The 24,000-nt window shown below is 33.0% G+C and overlaps 1 protein-coding gene across 1 annotated transcript in view; it reads left to right on the top strand.

Moving 5' to 3' along the window:
• The first annotated feature begins 2,700 nt into the window (after positions 1-2,700).
• Positions 2,701-24,000, top strand: part of LOC145241408 (uncharacterized) — a 39,469-nt gene continuing 18,169 nt past the window's right edge. Inside the window, exon 1 of the mRNA XM_080104336.1 lies at positions 2,701-2,723. The gene's annotated coding sequence lies outside the window, so the exon portion shown is untranslated. The remainder of the gene's footprint in view (positions 2,724-24,000) is intronic.

The following is a 24,000-nucleotide window of genomic DNA, read 5'->3' as shown; positions in this document are numbered from 1 at the left end:
AGCGCTCATGATGTAATGATAGATTTACAGCACTTTCGTAAAGTATGCTCACATTTCACCCCCGTTTAAAATTATTGCATTAATTCCAATCAAACTGTTTCTTTCAAAAAAAATTTATTCCCACACAGATGGTAACAAACGCTTTCTCTTTCTATTTACTAGGGCCTCCTAACTAATAAGTTATAAAATATATATGGCGATTAATCTACTTTATATATATATATATATATATATATATATATATATATATATAGTAATTTATAAAATATATATGGCGATTAAGCTACACTGAATATTCTGCGTTTCATCCATTATAGGATTCGCCAGGCTTATGCGCGAATTCTGTGGTTGTTTCTTGTTTTTACATATGTTAAGGATTTTTAGTTAGCCAATCAGCTTTCTAGTATCCACCGCGCCCCTTCCTATCAGCCAATGGGCATGCATTTTATCGAACAAAGGATCTGTTTTAGAACTAGGTTAGTGGTTTAAGGTAGACGTTTTCCTTCTTTTTATATATATATATATATATATATATATATATATATATATATATATATATATAAATATACCTATGTGTACACATATACATGCACATATATATACATATATGTGTGATCGTTTATGTATATTCATGTTTATTTAATTTATTTATTTGTTTGTTTTCTATTGTTATTGTTAGTTTTAAAGCTATTTTGTATCGCTATCCTAGAGTAAGTTTTATTTTGTGAACACAGTTGTTTGCTATTTCTCGGCTACAGTTTAATAGATTTGGTGGTTCTTTAAAGTACAGGATAGCAAATTTTTCATGGAGGCATAATTTACATGGGTCGTATAAATGTCTGCACGTGGTAGCTTGTCTTATTATTTTCCATTCGACTACCGGCGAATCTCTGCTTTCTTTGAGTTCCCAGTATTTATTCGCTAGTGTTGTTTTTATACGGTGTTTTTTATTTTTGAATGTACTTTTGTGGTCATAGTATCGGGGTTTGAAATCTAAGGAAGTCATGCCTACGTAATATTTCTTGTTATTCGGGGTTTCTTTCGCAAATATTGTTGCTTGATAAACTACGCTTTTTGTTAGACATTTATTTTGGACTAACAATAACAATAAAAAACAAACAAATAAATAAATTAAATAAACATGAATATACATAAACGATCACGCATATATGTATATATATATATATATATATATATATATATATATATATATATATATATATAAAATAAAAATAAAAAAAAGAAGGAAAACGTCTACCTTAAACCACTAACCTAGTTCTTAAACAGATCCTTTGTTCGATAAAATGCATGCCCATTGGCTGATAGGAAGGGGCGCGGTGGATACTAGAAAGCTGATTGGCTAACTAAAAATCCTCAACATATGTAAAAACAAGAAACAACCACAGAATTCGCGCATAAGCCTGACGAATCCTATAGTGGATGAAACGCAGAATATTCAGTGTAGCTTAATCGCCATATATATTTTATAAATTACTAACTAGCTCTACCTACGTATTGAGCATTTTGAAGTAAATACTTAAAGTATACGCATAAATCTATACTTTCGTATATTAAATTTATGTGATTAAATGAAGTAGTTATATATATATATATATATATATATATATATATATATATATATATATATATATAATAAGTTATAATATATATATAGCGATTAAGCTATATTCCGCGTTTCATCCACGCTAGGATTCATCAGGCCTGATGAATCCTAGCGTGTATAACTTACTACCTAGCTCTACCTACGTTTGAGCACTGTTGAAGTAAATACTTAAAGTTTACGCATAAATTTACACTTTCGTATATTAATTTATGTGATTAAATGAAGTAGTTATATATATATATATATATATATATATATATATATACATAAAGAGAGAGAGAGAGAGAGAGAGAGAGAGAGAGAGAGAGAGAGAGAGAGAGAGAGAGAGAGTCACCCACAATTTCGTTGTATCGCAGGTTATCAGTGAGCGGCTAAACTGTGTGTATGTATGTATGTATGTATGTATGTATATGTGTGCATGTACATATACGAGGGTCGTTCCAAACGTGAAACCTGTATTTAAGACAAAAGATTGAAGAGCTACGGAAAAGATCATTTAGTTTAATCATCAACAAAGAAGTCAAAGATGCTGTTTTTGTCTATGCTTCTCGCCGTTCATTTTCATTACGATCTAAAATATATATGAAAGGCCCGAAGTGGATGAATCTGTTTTTCTCTTTCACTTTTCTTACATAAAACCTTACAACGGCATTTTGTTGTCGCGTATTGCCATTCGTACAAAATATATATTCAATCGACGAATCCCTCACTAAACAATGACTCAGACACCTAAGTTATAGATATACTTTTTCTTACTTTCAGACCTATTCGAATAGGGAAAGGTGAAACCTCTTACGATTGTTTTTACATTTTTAAAAGCTAACATTTCCTTTAGTGAAGTCAAATAATGATAGGCATTAATCATGTTTTGTTCGGATTGAAATTGGTCGCACTTCGCACCAGAGTGCTACCCAACTACAAAGGTAAGCAAAGAAACCAAGCCACCCCCCCAACTGTTAAGATCACTCAATATACACATCTGACTTTCTGACTTAGCTGGTAAATTTGCATAAAGAACTTGTGACAGAGACTATAAATTGTATTGTCTGAGAATGCTCGCGCGTCTAGCTGTGACTTCCGGCCAGTTCCGAATCCTCAGGTAAGCCTTTCTTTTGTTCAGTTCCATCTCTATGGAGATATATATTCCACTTAATGTCTTAAGTTTTAAAAATATTGAACCCTTCCCTGTCGGTACTTATGTAGAGAAGGCACCGTGCTTCTTTATTGATTGTATTTTCAGGTTAACTCCAAGTTTTATGATAAGCTTTGTTTAGTAAATTAAGTGAAATTACAGAATGGTTACAAAACACCCGCTCTCCTCATATTAAAAATGGGTTTCTAAATAACGTTATTATTTATACACGATACCTTCTTTGCATGAATACAAAATTTTATATGCCTTCATATAATCATACTATAATTTTCTTTTTTTTTTGGAGGGGGTGTCTTTTCATTGATTTATTAAAACTTATATTCAGATTTTTCTTATTTATTTTAGAAACAAAAGTTTTAAAACTATTCTGTGATTTCACCTAACATTTTAAACAAAACATACAGTTAATACAGTTTGTTTAGTATGTTTGTTTGTGATTCGTTTACTTTCAATCAGTTCCCATTTTTTTTTGTGTGTAGCTGGAAAGTGCTAACATTACTACAAATATACTGTACAATTTTATTGATTGTATTTTCAGGCCAACTTCAAGATTTATGGTGAGTTGTTTGGTAACTTGTGTGAAAGTACAGAATAGTTACAAAACACCCGCTCTTCCCATGTTAAGAATGGGTACCTACATAATGTTACTATTTCTACACGGTACCTTCTTTGCGCAAGTACAAAATTTTACCACGTGCATGCATATAATAATAGTGTAAGTTTAAAATTTTTTTCATTTTTATTTATAAACCCTACTTTATTCAATAGGCTTTTCGGTTAATGTGCGCTGGTTGTCCAACCGAAGATCTTCATTTAGAATATAAACTTTTAACGATAAATAGGGATAACCAGTCTGCTACGTATGAATATCGCCTTTAAAGTTATCGTTGACAATTCGAAAAATACAACATAATTCAAAATTTCATGTTTTCCTGTAGTTTTTTGCCTGGCAGCCATATTGTTTTAGCTTTAGCAGTTAAGAGAAACTGCAAGCTGTGCCCATGTGCAAACCGAAAGAAAACTTTCTGAATACGGTAAGAAGCGAAAATTGGGGGGGGGGGGTAGGTTTATATTTCCGAAAGCCATTCTTAACATGGGAGGTTGGGGAACTACTCTAAAAAGCAACTCTTTGCAGGTAAGTCTTCTTTATTTAAAAATAAAAACAATTAAGAGCAAGCTGGTTGAATTTTTCTATTCAATTACAGGTATTCAGTAAAAGTAGTGCACTTGTCTGCAAAACTCAAACAACGTTTGTGTATGCTTCATGAACAACTTTCTCTCATTAACGAACATGGCGGACAATTCAAAATACTAGAAAATAATATTGCACACTGAATGAGTTAATACTAAAAAAACTACTTGTCGACGATAAATTTAAAGGCAATATTCGTTCGTAGCGAGTCAGATTACCCCTATATAACGTAGGTAGGTCTTCGGTTGGCCAACCAGTGCAAATTGACCGATTTTCCTTTTTATTTTAACCCCCTCCCCCCAAAAAAAACAAACAGTATATATATATATATGCATATATCTATGTATATGCATATGCATATATACTTACATGCATATATATATTATTTCTATATAGGGTGACCAACTCTTATTAGGCCCGTTTCTTAGTGTTTTGTCTGAAAGGAACTTTGGTCATAACCAGTTTATATTCAAAACATCACATCAAAACACTAGGGTCTTTGGCCTTTTTTCTCCGTTCTACAGCATACGTTCTAGATGACCTCCATTTAGCTTTTTTTTTTGTCACCGTGTGTGTGTGTGTGTGTGTGTGTGTGTGTATGTATATATATAAATCTGTTGCCAAGGCCGCTGGAAAAATGGTCGGATCCTTCTATCGATCCAGTAGATATCTCACTGCTGATGCAATTCTCTATCTATATAAGAGCCAGATACGTCCAAGGATGGAGTACTGTTGCCACATATTGGCAAGAGCTGCTAGAAAAGACTTGTCCTGCCTTGATAGAGTTCAAAATAGACTTCGGGGCTTGGTGGGAGATGTCCTTTTCTCTTCGCTGCAACCTCTGTCTCACAGAAACGACGTTGCGAGTTTGTCTCTGCTTTATCGTTATTTTCATGGAAAGTGTTCGACTGAGCTTCAATCTATGGTCCCCCCTCGCCAAACTTTCACAAGAAACACTAGACTAGCTGAAAACATTATCAATAATTTTCCTCACTCTTTATCTGTACCTAAACCTAAACATAGATTCCATGATCAAAGTTTCTTCCTTAGAACTGCACGCCTGTGGAATTGTCTTCCGTTTTCCTGCTTTCCAGCTGTCTATAATATGGTTGTCTTCAAGTCCAACGTGAACAAGTTTCTGATGAGCCGTTCCACTTAGGTTAACAAATTTACCGAACTTCCATTACTATCGATTACTATATTGTCCTTTTGACTACTCTACACTCTTTAACCCTTATCCTTGAGTGGCCTATCGGCCTTGATAAGTGGTGACGTCTATGTAATATATATATATATCAGTTTGGTAGAATATGGATACCCACGGTAAGGGTGCCTGCGCGTGAAATTTTTGTGGCGAAAGTTGCGCTATCTTCAACCACACCTCTCCTGAGTCGACGTTGTTAAATACCAGTGACAAGTGGAGGTTCAGTACGACTGAAAACAATGCCGAGATAAGCGGAAAGCACACACAGCGCCTAGTATTCCCAAATGTTCACCCATCTGGTACTAGCCAGGCTCAAAGTTGCTTAACTTCGGTGATCTGACCAGAACCGGTGTGTCAACGTGATTATGCCGTACATTATATATGTCCTAGCATGGGTGCCCGGCGTTGCCCGGGTATTTGGAGGTGTATGTTGAGAAAAAAAAAAGCGGTCATTATTTTTAACTTTGACCCCTATTATGACTCCTTAAAATTTATTTTTTTGGGTTCAAATCAAGTTATTAAGTTAGATCCATGTCCAAGGAACCTATCGCTAAAATTTCAAGTGTTTAGACCCCAAATTGTCGGAGTTTGGTAGAGTTCTCAAAGGTTAAATCGTTGAACTTTGACTCCTTAATAGCCAAATTTCTGTCCGAAAACGGATTACAAGATTTTTTTTCAAATCTCGGTATCCTGTATATCAAATTTAGAGTATGTAGACTAAAATTGACAGTTATTGCGTTGGAAAATTTAGACACACACACATTCACTTTTATAGATTAAACAAATATATACGTACTAGCATTTCAGCCCGGCGTTACCCGGGTGTTTGGATGTGTATGTTGAGCAAAAAAAAAAAAAAAGTGGTAGTAGGAAGGCAGGCTCGAACCCGTACCGCAAAGGAGAAAAAGAACGGGGTAAAACATAACGTTTATGCTGTTACGACCGCGGCCAAACCAGAAGTGACATTTTTTAAAAATTAAGGCTAGACAATCTAAAGGAGAGGATAACTTTCAAAAATATCGGCGAAAAGTGACTCTCCCCCCCCTGTAGAAAACTGCCTAGTTGAAGGGGAAGACATAAATGTTTTCAGCCAATTTTTCGATATTTGTCGTATGAAAGGTCAACTTCAAAACAATACTGATCTTGGTAAAATCCGTCGCCTCTATTAAGTTTTAGACAGACATGCAAACATACATACATTTATATATTGGTAACTAAAAATTTTCGATCCAAACTGATGAAAAAGCTTGCCTTATCTCTGAATACCCTTTATGTAAAATTTCAAATATTTAGACCAGAAATTGTCTGAGTAATTTGAAAGAGACCGCAGAGGTCAATTTTAAAACTTTGACCCCATTTTTGACCCCTTAAAATTTATTGTTTTGGCTCAAAAGTTAAGTTAGATCCATGTCCAAGGAACCTATATCTAAAATTCCACGTGTTCAGACCAAAAACTTTCGGAGTTCTCAAAGGACAAATCGTTGAACTTTGACCCCTTAATCGCAAAATTTCTGCCCGAAAACCAATCACATCGATTTTCCAAATCTTAGTACCCTGTATATCATTTTGAATCTGTAGACTTAAAATTGACAGTTATTGCGTAGGGAAGTGCGCGCGTACACACACACACACACACACACACACACACACACACACACACACACAACACTTTCACTTTTACATATGTACTAGCATGGGTGCTTGGCGTTGCCCGGGTGTTTGGAGGTGTATGCTGAGCAAAACAAAGTGGTCAATTTTATTTTAACTTGGACCCCTATTATGACCCTTTAAGATTTATTGTTTTGGGCTCAAATCAAGTTAAGTTAGATCCATGTCCGAGGAACATATATCTAAAATTTCAAGTGCGTACACCCAAAATTGTCGGAGTTTTGTAGAGTTCTCAAAGATCAAATCGTTGAACTTTGATCCCTTAATCGCCAAATCTCTGGCCAAAAACCGATCACATCGATTTTCCCAAATCCTAGTACCATGTATATCAAATTTCGAGTCTATAGACTAAAAATTGACAGTTATTGCGTAGGGAAATGTACAGACACACACGGATACAGACACTTTCACTTCTATCTATCTATCTATCTCGCGCACACATGTATATGGGGGAGTTAAAAGAATAAGACTTTCAGAGAAGACTTATTGGGATTATGCAAAGCTCAACAAATAAGTGTGAAGCTTATATAGAAATCAAAGAAAATGACGATATAAAATATATACTTTATATATAATTCGAAGTTCTTTTCCAGAGGTAAAGTAACCAATGAAATATAACGAGGTTAATACAAGAGTGCTCACTACCGAAGTAGAGCAAGATATACGTTTTTATTTGTCTTACATGAGCAGAGATGTGTTGCTACAGTCATGAACATGTTTCCGTCAGCTTTTCCACTCATAAGCAATGGGGGGAAAATCAACTTTAACACTTTGCTTAAAAACATTGCAACCACAAGCAAATGGAATTATCAACTCATCCTCACAATAAAAATAGAAGATACACCCAGAAGAATGAAATGGAAAGCGCGCCTTTTCCTTAACAACTCAATAAATGAAGGTCACGAGTATCAATACGGTTTTAAAAGCCAGGAGTCAGCACTTCATGTGAAACAATTGGATTATCTAGAGGCGGATCTGACAAAGATGGTCAAGGATCTTACCTTCGAAAGAAAAACAATTTTCAAAAGAGATTAAATAAAATTGTAAAAAAAAAAAAAAAAAAAAAAAATTCAAAACACAAAATAAATCTTTGTTTAGGCGGATAAAACCAAGAACTTTTATAAGGTAAGCAAACCAGAATACGGTAAATTATTGAAACAAAATATTAGAAGTCATAAAAAAAATCAAACTTTAATTTAATAAAAAAATTAACTCTGAAAGAAAAACCATAACTGACAACTAGAAATTAGCAATAGTCATTAAACTATTAAATAAGGAAGTCTACATTCTCTTTAAGCAGTTTTTTCAACCATTTTACTGGAACCCCCTATGGAATAATTTAGTTGTATGAGGAAAAAAACAGCATTTAAAGTATAAATTAAAATGAAAATACCCATGTTTAACGCATTGTACGTTTTTTTTTATATGTAATAAAAACAAAATTCTACATGTTGGAATAGAGAACATTTATTCTTAATTATTCCCCTAGACAATCAGTAATTTGTCATTTACGGCCTTTGATGTGTTGCCATAGATGGTCGTGTCATCAGCATAGATGTCAACGAATAATTTAAGTGTTTTGGGAGATCATTGATATAGATCAGGAATAGAGTTGGGCCCAGGATGTACCCCTGTTGGACTCCAGCATTAATACTGTGGGCCTCTGATTTCTGCCCATCAACCATTACTCTTATGAACCTATCAGAGAAATGATTTAATGATTGAGAAAACATTTCCAGTTATACCGTAGTTGGAAATCTTGTGAAGTAGGCCCTTATGCCAAACCTTATCGAAGACCTTTGATATATCAAGAGCAATTGCCATAGAAAGGAAGACTTTGTCGAGAGATTCACTAATCCTATGAGATATATCCGTTAGAACATCTACTGTAGATCTGGCAGAACAGAAACCATATTGCATGTCACTAAGGTTATTTCTGCTGAGGTGGCTGAATACTTTATTTAATATGGATTCCAGCAACTTACTCCTGACACACAAGACTTATTGGGCTGTACTGAGGGAGATGACTTATCACCTGAATTCTTAAATACAGGAAATACTGACGAGGTTTTCTAGCGTGTTGGGAAGCACTTCTCCTTAAGGCAACGCTTAAACAGTTTTGTCAGTATGGGGACAAGTTCTGTTCGAAGCTTTTTCAACACTATAATTGGAATGCCGTCTGGGCCAGTTGCTTTACTGGAATCAAGGTTCTTGATTAGCTTGACGACCTCACGCACAGATATTTGTATGTTGCATAGCGTGTTTTTTATAGGATGAAATACTGGGAGTTGATGGCCTTGGTCGCATAGGGTAGAATTAGCTGCAAAATTTTTGGCAAATAGTTTGGCCTCGTCTGATGCTGACGAGAGGGCCTCGGGTCCATTGATGATGGTTTGGATAAAATGCACGCTTCTGTTTAGGATGCTGTTTGCTATTTGCCAAAACTTAAGTCTCAGAACATCTATTACGTTGGTAGCTATGGAAAAAGTGATTTCTGTACGCGATAGCAGCAGCACATTCTGGAGAGGACCATGTCTGGCTGTTAGGTTTTTGTTAGAATGTTTTGGATTGTATGAATCTGTTTATGCCTATAATTAACCATTCGGTCAGGTCCGATACTCTAGAGGACACATCCTTTTTAAATATGGAATGCAGAGGTAGATCATATATGAATGTACGGAAGCTATCCCAGTCAGCCATAGAGCATTGATATTCAGTACGGTAGAGAGGTACGTCTGAAGACTTATTACATTTCATTTTTATCTTAACTGATACAACGGAGTGGTCGGAGGATCCCAGGGGAGGTAGATCGGAACATGAACATAGCTCAGGAGAGGTTGTGAGAAAAAGGTCTAGAAGGCTTGCATACTGACCAGTAGTGTCGGGCACACGGGTGGGTTCGTGAACAATCTGAATGAGGTCATAGGCAATGGCAAAATCATGACAGAACCTCCCCTCATCCACTCTTATTTGAGTGGGTCAGCCATTCCACACTGACATTGAAGTCACCGCAAATGTGAATGTTAGCCGAAGGATAAGCAGACAGGATGCGGTCAATTTTCTCAGATATACTCTTAAAAATAGTAACCCCGCTGTTGTGGGGGCGATAGAGTACAAATATAAATGCGGTGGTGTAAGCACGTGCAACCCGGAAGCACATATAAGGTAAATTAAGTTCTTCTCAGGAGATACCCTCACCACACGGAAAGCTATCTTTAATGTAGGCGCATATTCCATGCCCATGGCGATCTTGGGGGTCAGATTTAGATCTTAAGTATTTCGATTTAGATGTTAAGAGCATCCTTTAATTATGAACTCATGTAGGGAAGTGGTCGGCCCTATGCCAGTTTCGCTTAGAGTGTCCGGTTTCGTCTCCTGTAATTGTGTTTCAACCTCTGGAAGGTTGGAACGTAGACCCCTGATGTTGGAGATATGGTAGTAAGGGTTTACGTTGGAGGATTGCGTTCTAGGTTTATTCGTGTTTTTTTTTTTTTTTTAGATATTTCATGCTGAGGTTTTGGGATTTGTTGAACAGGTTGACATACTTGCTAAGAGTGGGACAAAGGGAAAGTAAGAGAAAACGACAGGAATTTTTTTTTGTAGCACATAAGGTAAAGCCGTAACAATTACCCACTAGTATGGAACTGAAAGGCCCCACCAGAAACTTCTGCATCGTCCAGAATCCATTCACCAAATGGAAATACAGCAGCCCAAGTACTTTGCACCTGCCGATAGGACAGCCTCCTTAGTGGTTAACCCAAGGTTCGAGTCCCTGACTATAAAGCGGATAACGTCAGCCCAGATGAACCGTTTACCTCTAGCACCCTTACTAGTGACATGGCTACAATGATAGACATAGAAACAGAAAAATTTCCGACATCTCAGGCTGCTATTCACGAAGTACTACCGACCTACAGTTTTTTATTCACCCTTTGTTAGAAAAATCACTCGTTGGAAATGAGGACTGACGGACAAAAAAGGAGAAACGAGTTACTGGAGCTGCCGATAACATATCCATAGTGCATTATCTACTCTCCATTAAAAAAAAAAAAGACTTATTAATATCTACTTGGTATAAGTCTGTTACTCTATTCCCAGTTTAGGACGATATTTAAAAATAGTCTCCCCTCCAATATTGATGCGTGGATGTTTTTTGGCTTTATCTACCTCGATAGAGAATGTTCGAACATTCTAGCTTTACGTTTTAATTAAAATACATAAATGACACTTTCTTCAATTTGTGAGGTCGGGTTATTTTGTATTAATTTTGATCTGAAGAACTCATTTAAAAACTGGTTAAGAGTAATACAGTTTGGATTACGTATTAAGTTTAGACTAGTTACAAAGCTGCGTTTTTCTGAGTTTAGATAATAGTGTACTTTTAATTTGGAAAAATCTCTTTTTTTCGTTTTAAATATAAAAACGCCGTATTGGCTAATAGTATATTTGACAAAAAGATTGAAAAAAAAAATAACTGGAAGATAAGTACAGTTAAAATGTTCAGAGTTGTAGTCAAAGCTGAAAAAAAATGTTTGCAATACCCAAATGTTTGCGATATTAAGACAAGTGGATTTTAAGTTATAGATATAAAAATTGCTTAACTTAGCTTTTGGAAGAGTTTGACAATGCCGCCCCGAGTTCATATCGAAGAAGCAATTTAAATAGATTCACTTAAAATTTTATCTATTGCTTAAATTTAAATAGATTCACTTAAAAATCCTCAACCCTCATATTATATAAGCAAAATTTCTATGAACAAAGTTTCTTTCGAAGAAGTTACGTGGGACATGATACCATGATAGGATCACTTTCTGTAGGCTTTCAATATGTCTTAAAATTCACAAATACCTGTCAAATAATCAGTGTCTTAATTCCATTCATTATTTTCAATTCTCTTATAATATTATTCACTAACAATCTACCCAGTTAATTGTTTTCAAGTGGCTTTTAGCCTTGATTAGTTAAGACCTGAAAATGAAAAAAAAATTCCCAGTCTCGAAGCAAGCAGCCTTGTAAATGTAATTAAATGTATACAAAGGTAAATTTATGTAAATTTATACAAATGTAAATGCATACAAGTGTGTAAATTTTGTTTCAGTTTGGCTGGTGCCATTGCACTATTAGACAGTTTCTCCCCACAAATAATACACAAAGGTGCAGGATACTCAGTTTCCCGTCTAAGTAAATCCCATGGCAATATAATTTTCACAATATAGACGAACTTTAAGTTGTAGATTAATTCCATCATTTTTTGATAATTTCGACGCGGCTGCATCGTTGTAGTGGCTGCCGCTTCAATAGATTGCTCCATATCCTGTGTCTCTTCATTCACATCTACCTTGCGTTTTTTTCACAAATTTATCCATGCTTGTTAATCTGTAATCAAAATTTTACATGTGCCGTTAGACACCAAAAGAATTGCACTAAATTAAGTTATGAAAAAAATGCACGGGAAGGGAAAGGGATACTTTTTCTCAAGGCACGTATGGAATGCACATGGAAATAAGAAAAACGTGGAGTGAGAAGTTTGGAAATTAATTTTTGGAGGCAAAAATTAATACGAGCTAAAACACGGAAATGCGCTTATGTCAACAGAACTCCAATCTAAGAGATAACCAGCATAGACATAGCAAAAATAAGCATATTTTCCGAGGTATAATTTGGGACGCTGAAATAATCAGAAAATGAAAGAATGTTAAATGAAAAAAAAAAAAATAACACGAATACTATAGGCGAGTCCTGGGAAGTTTTTATCAGGCGCAAATGTTTCTCTAGGGTGAATCTCATATTTTTTCTTTCAGTTTTTATCGGGTGCACATGTGTTTTGCTAGTGGTGTAGTATTTTGTTAGTGCAAGCCACGTTTTCTCACGTCAGACGCCGCCGTTGACTTCTCACAATAAGAACGGTTAACAGAGGACCCTCCTTCCGGCTGACCCTTTGCGCATGTCTTGAATCTTGGAAGGCGAGGAGGCTTCTCCAAGGATGTACACTTTCATTACTGTCTCTATGGCAGAGGAGACGATTTTCATTTTATTTAGGCGTTTCTGTTATTTCACACTGGTCCATCTTCCCTCCCCCCTCTCTGTCATTTTACCCTCTCTTTCTCTCCCGTATAAAACTGCCTCACTGACAACAGGCACAAGACTAACATTTACTGTAATAAGAATATATAAATTATTCAAAATTGAATTTAACTTTCCGTTTATTTGTTCCTTGTTCTAATTTAGAGATCGCGGAACCCCTGGAATGTACTGGCAGACTCCCAGTTGACAAACACTGTCTTAAAAGACCACAACATTTCAGCAACAAAGATACTACAAGACTAATTAACCATACAGGACCCGAAATCGGAAAAATCAGTAAAAATAATCTTGGAAAGGATTAATTCTCAGATCAAGGACACATAATCTAAATCAATGGATCAATACGGCTGATGCAATTAATTGGTTCTCTAGGATGAAAAAAAAAAGGACAGATGCTATTTCATACAATTCGATATCGCAAATTAATATCCATCTATTACTGAAGAACTGTTCAATAACTCAATGCAATTTGCCTCTTTCTTTACCGACATCTCCAAGGACGAGATTGATATCATTAGAAAATTCAGAAGCACTCTCCTAATCAGTAGAAATGAACAATGGATTAAAAATCAAGTTGTACCATTTGATATTCCTATGGATTCATGGACTCTGCTGAATTACTGATTGGTTAGAATATATATCCTATACAATCTAACTAAAGATATATAAGTTGTCACAATTGGATAATATAGAGATGATCGTCTTGTAATAAAAATGCTGACGGCCCTAAATATGATAAACATAACAGTAACCCTTTATGTTCACTTCGAATCACCTTAAAGCTATCATTAAACATATCCCCAGATTCTTTAGTAGAAGAATTAGTTCTACCTCCTCATCCAAAGAAATATTCGATAAACATAAAAAAATTTACAATAAGGCCCTAGTAAACAGTGGACACGAAAAACTGTTAGAGTATATAGCCTGCAAAGAAAGCACATAAACCCGTAAAACGAATATCATTCTGTTTATCCCCCCCCTTCAATCAAATAGTTAAAACCAACTTGGGAAAAATTTATAAATCTCATTACGCTGCGCTTCCCCTCCAACAATATCCTCCAAACTATTTAATAAAAACACTATTAAATTAAGCTATAGTTGCGTCAATAACTTGGAAAAAAAAAACAATTTTAAATAACACAGAATGTAATCAGGGTAATAAAATTATAAAAACATGTAGTTGTATAGATACATCTAAATGTCCCCTCAAACAAAACTGTCTAACAGCCTATATCTACCATATATCTAGCTAACATTAGGGCAAAAGAGGACTCTACCATTAATAAATTCTACACAGGTCAAACTAGCAATACGTTTAAGCAAAGATATACTGGCCATAAGTTTCTTCCTGAATCAGGTTATAGTGATAAGATATCATTGGTTATATATTACAATGAGCTAACAAGAAAAAAATTTAAAAACAAAACAAAATAAAAAAAACTTGTCAATCGCTCATTTCTTTGCCTAAATGAAAAACTCTTTATCACGAAATTTAAAGGTAGGAATAAACTCTTAAATATAAAGCAAGAAACATCGATAAAGGCATTAAAATCACACCCCCTTTCTCACTTACTAACTACTCTCCTTAAATCCTTATCAAACACGCTTCTTCTACCCACATTAATATTCCACAGAAATACACCTGATCATCTAAATCTCTAAATTTGATATTTGCTTAATCCACAACTACACCGTCTTTGTAAGCACCGCTCCTAAAATCATTCCACACGACCATACCCATTATTTACAAATGATTTCTCTACATACTCCAAATATTCAACTATTTCCCACAATCCATCCACTTTAAGATTGGTACTTGGCATATGCATATATGTTATACCCAAATAATTCTCCCGCAAATTAATCATGTTTTACCCGTAATAGATATATACAACAAAATTAAGCTAATATGTATGAGTGTTGTTGTCCATGCTTGAACTCAGATACTAGAGCAATGCTATTACATTTGGTACAATTTAACCAAAACAATAAAAAAAAAAAATAAGCATAAATTAGCCCATAGACTATAATTATTAACAATGTTAACTTTCTGTTCTAATTGAAATAAATTTTGTTCTACTATATTAAAGCCTTTTAACCATAAATTCTAAACCGATAACCCTTAGTGGGGACTAGTTTTAACATCTCAGTCACCAGGTACATTATAAATTTAAACAGTAAAGAATATACACTATCATGTAACAAACTTAAAGACTAACTCTGTAATATATTTATTTAAATCCCATTCTAATTATATATATATATATATATATACATACACACACACACGTGGATACCTCTAGATCGGTTATGGCTATTTATACAGGAATAAACAATAGTTATCAATAAAAAAATTATCAGTTACCAGCAATACCGTAGTAACTAACTCGATGTATTCCCCATTACCTTCTATCTTTAATTATCATCGCAGTTATAACTAATAATTATATATAAGCATGGAGGTTTTAGTAATTGTATACACTTTGAGGCTTTCCATTATTATTATTACTAATATTTACAACTTTTAAGGTTACAAGTAGCAAATACAATAATAAAAAGTAAAAAAATAAATAAAAAAAATAAAATATGTGATTGGGGTGGGTGTAGTTGACAGGGATCAGAGACAGATTGCAAGTAGAAAAATGTTTTTAATCACCGCCAATAAATTAACTATAGTTTTCCCCCTTCATCCCGCTCTTCACTTTTCTCTTTTCCCTTTTATTTCCTGACATGTTTTCTTTTTCTATCTTTTTATAGATCGAGGTGATGGAGAGGGGATAGGCAGGTGGGAGCGTAGGATGCATACTTTCTGACCGCGGCAAATTTGGGTCATAATAAAAGCATTTTATAACGAAATGATTCCGATTGATTCTAAACCCTTTTCGCATAGCTATTCTAAAAAGTTTGTAAAATTCACACTCCCCTGCTAATTGATCCTATACGCACTATTATGTTTAGGATTTGAAGCGGATATCGCGCACGCATACATAGTTTCTTTCTAGTCTTTCACTATTTCCATCTCGGCTTTTTTAACGACCATCCTTTCTGCTTTATTTCCGTATTTCAACACAGACCCTAATCCACAGCCCTTTAGTCTTGTTTACATACAGCCAAATCTTATCCCTTGTTCCTATTTTTAACATTTATCAGAACCTCCTGATATTAACTCCCGGTGACGTATATGACCTGATTTTCATTGCAAACATTGCCTTTGTATAAGCTGGATCATCTGAAGAAGTTTCTAGTTACTAAAACTAGCTGGCCGAAACATGCTTATATATATATATATATATATATATATATATATATATATATATATATATATATATATATATATATATATAATCACTTATTTATTCCATAAGAGTGATACATCAATTAGGAGTGTCGGGTAAGTAAGAACTTTTTACAGCATGGTATTACGAAGTCTAATGCTTCTCATCAGAAGAGAAGATGCTAGGTAACATAATAGAATGCGACGTCTAGCGATAGTTGCATTAGGAGTAAAATAATTGCAGTGAGGGATAAAATATTGAAGCTGTTTGAGGATGGGAGAACTAAATTGATCTAAGTGATTTAGGAGTTCGGCTTTTATTATATAACTAGCAGACCCACCCGGCGTTGCTCAGGACCGTATAATTAAACAATGAGAAATATGAAGTTCAAACACATCTGTTCTTCTTAGCAGAGAAGAATTTTTTTTAGGTCTAAATCATTTGCTATCTCAAGCAAAAGAATAATTTACCTAACCTAGGACGTGAATTACACAAATTATATATGAAATAATTTTTACTTCCCTAGGACATGTGATTAACAGCACGAATATTAAATAATTTTACAATTCCTAGGACGGATAATGTACAACACATATATTAAATAATTTTCTTTCCCTCTGACGGGCAATGTAAATATATATATGAAACAATTAAACATACTCTCGACAGGTATTGTACAACATATATGAACTAACTTCTCTTCCCACCAAGGCCATCAGAATGTTAAGAAAAATGAATTCACTGTTAGAAGATGAATCATTAGAATTTCCAACTAAATACATAAATACATTGTCTTGATTAGTGATTAGGTAACGCTTGCTTCAACAGAAAATTCGTCATTACTGTTTCTTTTTCCCACCACAAACACCACCGCAACTATAATTTTAAACGAAATTATATAATTTCTAGAATAGGACTCAGCGGATTTTCCAAATGAATATGCAAATATTATTTCGGCACAGTCCATACTCTGTATGTCAGTTTCTTAATATATTAGGTGAAAGTACAGAATAATTTACAAAATACCCTCCTCTCCCTATATTAAGAATGGCTTTCTAAATTATAACGTTATTTCAATATGGTCCGTATTTCATATCAGTTTTTTATTAAATTGTTAGGTGAAAGTACAGAATAGTTAAAAATATACCTCATATTAAGAATGGCTTTCTAAATAATGCTATTTCAGCATAGTCTGTATTCCGTAAGTCAGTTTTCCCTCCCCCATCCTAAAAAATATATGAAATAAAGTAAATGAGATAGTAAAGTTCTACAACGATTTCCGGGACTGATTCCATATAATACTATCTCTTAAAAATAGATAAAAAATAAGGAAACTTTGAGATCGTAAACTACTTCAGCCATTTCTGGGACTGAATCCATATCACTCCTCTCTCTTAAAAATAGATATGAAATAAAGGAAATTTGAGATCACAAACTGCCTGAGACATTTCTGGGACTGACTTTATATTCCCCTCTCTTATAAATATGTATGAAATAAAGTAATTTTGAGATCGTAAACTGTTTCAGCAATTTTCCAGACTGACACCATACCCCCTCCTCACTGTTAAAAATATATGTGAAATAAAGTAATTTTGAGATTGTAAACTGCTTCAGCCGTTTCCGGGCCTGACTCCGTATCCCCACTTCTTTTAAAAATATGAAATAAAGTATTTTTGAGATCATAAACTGCTTCAGCCATTTCCGGGACTTACTACATATTCCCCTCCCCACCTAAATGCTGTGCCGGTTATTTAGTATTTCTTTTTAAGGAGGTAATTCATGGCAGAAAACTATATTACGCTTACTTGGCCTTTTGGCTAAGATCGAAGTGTAGTATCTGTTGACGCAGCATTTCAGCGAAATCATCAACTGACCCCCTCTCGATAAAAAGGAAAAGTGGTGTTAATGCTTGGGAGAATGAACAGGCACTAATTCACCACATCCCAACCTCACCTAAAAAAGGTTTGGTAATCCCTGGAGGCCTCCAGAGTACTTTTAAACGCAACATAACCGTGCTTGTCTCCCCCACCATCATCAGCACATGACGTCACTTCCGGAAAATGACTCGGCAGTTTTTCGAAATGCATTTCATAATTTGTTTGTATTTTTTTTAATATGGGTACTACACTGTAGAAGCACCTTATTTAAAATTCATGCTACTCAAAAAATAAATATTTCAAAGTGACGTTAGTGATTAGGCAACATTTGCTTTACAATAAACTAATTGGATTGAGAAACGGATACTTAATGTTAACTAATACTAAACAAAAACAGATAGTACAAGTCAGTTTCTTATTTGCTATAAACCGCCCTTGGTGCATGGATATTATTTCCTGAGAATTTCAGTGCTATGTGACCAGTAGTTTAAGAGTTTACCTGTTAGATATTTGCACACGCACATACGTCTGTTTTATTTATATAGAAGATGAAAGGTGTATAGCATGTGTACAATATGCGTGATTAAACTCTCTGGGAGAATATAGAGTAAGTTAATTGAAAGAAGATGCTTATTTAATGTTTTAATAGGGTATAGCTACGGAAGGGGTTTATTTGAAATAGGGAGTTTATGCTATGTCAGTATATTTTAGAGCTATCTGAAATTATCACAGTACTTAAATGAAATACAAATTATTAGAAATAATAGTGAGATAATGTGACGGGGATTAATTATAAGGGATACAACATAGAAAGATTTTTAGAGGAATATGATAGAGGATACTTCAATAGTAGAAGGGGATAAAAATACAAGGGAGCGAGGGATAAATATAAAAAATATAAGAATTATATAATAATAAATAATATAGGCATAAGAAATACAAAGTTATTTAATATATAGGAGAATAAAATGGATATAAAAAAATAAGTATAAAGATATACCCCCCCCCAAAAAAAAGAAACATAATGAAAATACAGCGAAGAAAATATACAGGAGAAAGTTCTTAAAGGCGGAGGAGAAGAGATGTTTTGCAATTTTTTTTAGGGTCTTGAGTGCAAAGCATTATCGAAATATTAAAAAATAAAATAAAATAGATAAATAGAAGTCCATCTGTGAGAAATGCAGTGTCCATCCAGTTTAAATGGTGATTTAAGGTAATGCGTTGCTATTGGTGATGGAAATTTTACAATTTTTAAGGATATTAAAGCCGGAACAAAAATATGATGAATGGACATTACCTCACTTTTTGATACGGGTTTGAAACGGCAATTAATTTCAGGATGTAGTTTTTGATTCCAAGTTTCTCGTGTCTGGAGTGAAAATACGTTGGTCCTTGGCTGATGTAGGTATTCCTGATTTTAATTCGCGTATCCCAAAAAGATCCAAATAATGCCATAATTACTTCTAGGAGGAATTCTTGGTTATAGATAAGCGGAAACTAAAATTTTGCGAATAAAATGTAAAACTGAAGCGAGTGAAGAATACATATTTTGGAGACTCGTGTTGAGACACCGAACTCTAAAATATCAGTAGCTGAGTGAAGATGAAAAAACAATGAGATGATGGAGGAGTATGGGGGAAGAGAGTACGCTAAAAGTCGCTGTTAAGGGGAGGCGATGGTTCTTAAAGTGTAGGTCGGTTTAGTTAGAGGCAGAAGGTTAGTTATCGAGATTTTATTTTTTATTCGGAGTTGTTGCTTATATTGGGGTTATTTCATGGGTAGTAAGTTAGTAACTGAGAATTCTCTACTGTAATTAAAAATATATTAGACTTGCAGTTTAGCCCTGCTTTGGTTTGGGCCCTATGACCCGTTCATAACTTTATGTGCACATTTATTAAAAAGTTTAACTCATGTCCAGGATACCTAAAATTTCCAAAACTGATTAACGTTTGCTGTATATCTGAATAGCCTTTATGTAAAAGTTCAAATGTTTAGACCCAAAATTGGCTGAATAGTTTGCTAGAGACCAACAAAATCAAATCTTTTGAACTTTGACCTCTTGGCTGCCAAATTTTCGGCAAAAAAAAAACAATAAAACAGCTTGCCCTGTGTCTGAATACACTTTCAAATGTGTTGACCAAAAATTGGCTGAGTGATTTAGTAGAGACCGCACACACACAATTTCACTTTAAAAGACTTATAGATTGGTTCAAATCTATTAAGATTTAATGTTGAATTTTTATTAAGAGATGACAATTATAAGGGTCTATTTGTATGGATGGTTAAATTCTTGAGGAGGAGAATAAGAGGATATTTTCAGATATTAGGATTTAATCGTGGGGAGGGAGCGGCGGTAGCAGTATCAGAATTTTCAGCCGAGTCGCCATAAGAAACAGTTGTTTGAATAGACACCTATCTGTCTATCAGATTATAACAAGATGAAAACGTAATTTAAACCCGTAAATTTTATTTCAATAAAACGAGCAAAGACCAAATTTTAATATCATAAAAGCTTTAATAGAGAAATAAACAATTTTATTTATTTTTCCTTGGATTTCTTCACTTAACATTTCACGGAATGTCTAACAATAACATTAGTTGAATCTTACGATATATATTTAACTGACAAAAAATGTAACTTACCTGGTTAATGAGTAAGATATGCTTTCTTTTAATCTTCCTGTATGAGAATTTATTCATATTTATGTATTATAATCCATGTATTTTTTAAATGGAAGGATTTTTCCAACACATATCGCGACAACGCGTGTCTTTCAAGGAAGTGTAAAGAAACCGGATGTTAAGATTATCACTTTGTTATCCACGGAAGCCTATAAGTGTAAAAAAACACTAATTCAGAAACGTTAGTAATCTCGATATGGGATTATATTCCTTCAAATTTTCCACTTTTAAAGGTTTTCGGGGGCGCTGAAAACGGAAATAACCATTTATATACGGCAAACGAAACTAGTAGTTTCCAAGATAAAAAATTTTACAAATGGCCACAAAGTGTGGGGTCACTTTTCTATAATGATGTGACGTCAAATGGGCACCCACTTTATGGCCACATTGCAATGAACAGATTTGGCCGTAATTTTAAAGGAATTTTCGAGGGTGGCTTCATATTGACCTATATGAATAAAGGGTGGAATTCTTCATATTTACCCTATATGATTAAACAAACATTTAATGTAATAATAACAATAATAACAAACCAAAACACGTCGTCTTTATAATATAAGTTTTTTATTCCGTTTTGTATAAAATAAACGAAGGTTTATGTATATATCAAAAATATAAACAGAACACTTTAGGATTGACATTTCCTATTTTCCAATGTAAGTAAGATTTTAATCAAATAATTTCTTATACATTCTTCAAAGATGTGAGAAATTAAGCAGAAAGACAAAGAAATTCCATTTGAATTTATTGAAATAAAAAAGAAATTGAGTTTATTTTAAATTCAGGGGGAAAAAATTAAGATAAGTTTGCAAATGTCTATAAAACAAGAAAATAAATAAAATTTTCACGCGTACATTTTGAAATCAGAATAAAAGTTTAAATAATTTTATTTAAAACAAAATAAGAAAATATAAATTCTCTTTAGACAGATTTAAATTCCAGAATAAAAAGTTTTTCAATATTTTTTTTTTTTTTTACAAGAAAATAAATTTTTCCAGCAGACATTTTGAATTCAGAATAAAAGGTTTGGATTCAATTTTTTTTAAACAATAAAAAAGGAAAATCTAAATTTCCTTGGACAGATTTATAAAGCATGATAGAAAGTTTGCAATAATTTTTTTTTTACAAGCAAATAAATTTAAATAAAAATAGAAATTACGAGTTTTTATATTTTATTTGCAGTTTCGTGTTAGGGGTGTCAAAAATTCCTACTACGCGTGCAAAACAAACCCACATTGGCAACATGTGGGTTTGTTTTGCAACATTGTTGCATTAAATAACGACACTAAAATATTATCCAGTTAGGAAGAAAAGTAACTTATCTTGCCTTTGATAACATTTATTTGCTATATTTTTGTTTTTAGACCACTTTCTTTTTAATCTATGTGTACAGGCAGAGACAGTAATAAAACAAACGTAACTTTTACTTTATCGCCGAAACATGTAGAAATTACCTGAACAATTAATGTTTTTTACTCAAATAAAGTTTAAAAAGTCAAAACAAAATTTAAATACAACTTTCTCATCAGTTACGGAAAGTAAAAAAATACGTTTAGTAAAAAAAAACAAAACTCACCATTATTCCAATAAATTTCTTTAAAGACAAGTAAATAAGTCTGCTTAAAAGAATGCTTAGTGTTTGTTCTGTCCGACTTCTAAAGGGCGATAACTTATCGTCCTTTTTTTTTTTAATGTTGTCGCCTTTACGCTATCGTACATGAACACTGGGAGCTTTTATTTTTGGATTTACACGGATTACGGGATGACGAAGATATGAAATGTAAATTTTTTTTTTAATATCTTAAAGAAATACCTGAATTTTTTATTTATTATACTATAAATCTACATTATATGGTATCGTCTTTTTTTTATATCGAAAAAAAAAAGAAACCAGGAATTAAATATAAAAATATACACTGACCGAAAAATATTGACTGGAAAATTTTAAACAAAAATTAAGCTTCCACGTAAAAAAAACAAAAAAAACGTGGTTATCGAAAAAAGAAGGATTTACATTTTGGACTTTACCGGTAAATTTACAGATAAGTGATATTTTTTTGTTGTTTTAAATTTGAGTATTTTATTTATTGATGTTTTATCTTCAATTTGTGATATATAAAACGTGTCACCCAAAATTAATTATTAAACTTCTCAGACATTTCAAAATGGGGGGGGGTGAATTTATAAAACAACGTTTGTCTAAAATATTATATTTAGTTTATCGGAAAGAGCATACAATTTTACATTCACCCTGAAAAAAACGTGACAATTGAACAAATAGGAAAATTTTGATAGATTTTTAAAGTTTAAAACTTGAAAAATCCTCATCTCATAAATATCAATTGATTTCACTACGTAACAAAATGGCTCCCTGAGCGCACGCACGCACTTTGTAAACACTGTTTTTTAAAAAATGAGAAATAATATTTCTATTATAATGTATATATGTGTGTGTATATATATATGTATATATGTATATATATGTATATATATATATGTATGTATATATATGTATGTATATATATGTATATATATGTATGTATATATATGTATGTATATGTATGTATGTATATGTATGTATGTATATGTATGTATATATATATGTATGTATGTATGTATGTATGTATATATATATGTATGTATGTATGTATGTATGTATATATATGTATGTATGTATATGTATGTATGTATATGTATGTATGTATATATATGTATGTATATATATGTATGTATATATATGTATGTATATATATGTATGTATATATATGTATGTATATATATGTATGTATATATATGTATGTATATATATGTATGTATATATATGTATGTATATATATGTATGTATATATATGTATGTATATATATGTATGTATATATATGTATGTATATATATATGTATGTATATATGTATGTATATATGTATGTATATATGTATGTATATATGTATGTATATATGTATGTATATATGTATGTATATGTATGTATATGTATGTATATATGTATGTATATGTATATATATGTATGTATATATGTATGTATATATGAATATATATATGTATGTATGTATGTTGTATATGTATGTATGTATATGTATGTATGTATGTGTATGTATGTATATATAGTATGTATGTATGTATATGTATGTATGTATATGTATGTATGTATATGTATGTATGTATATGTATGTATGTATATATATGTATGTATGTAATATGTATGTATTTATGTAATACACACACAC

The sequence above is a fragment of the Euprymna scolopes genome, chromosome 20 (assembly GCF_053919585.1).
Source record: "Euprymna scolopes isolate OS-2025 chromosome 20, ASM5391958v1, whole genome shotgun sequence".
NCBI lineage: Eukaryota > Metazoa > Mollusca > Cephalopoda > Sepiida > Sepiolidae > Euprymna > Euprymna scolopes.
This window is presented reverse-complemented; position numbering and strand designations above follow the sequence as displayed.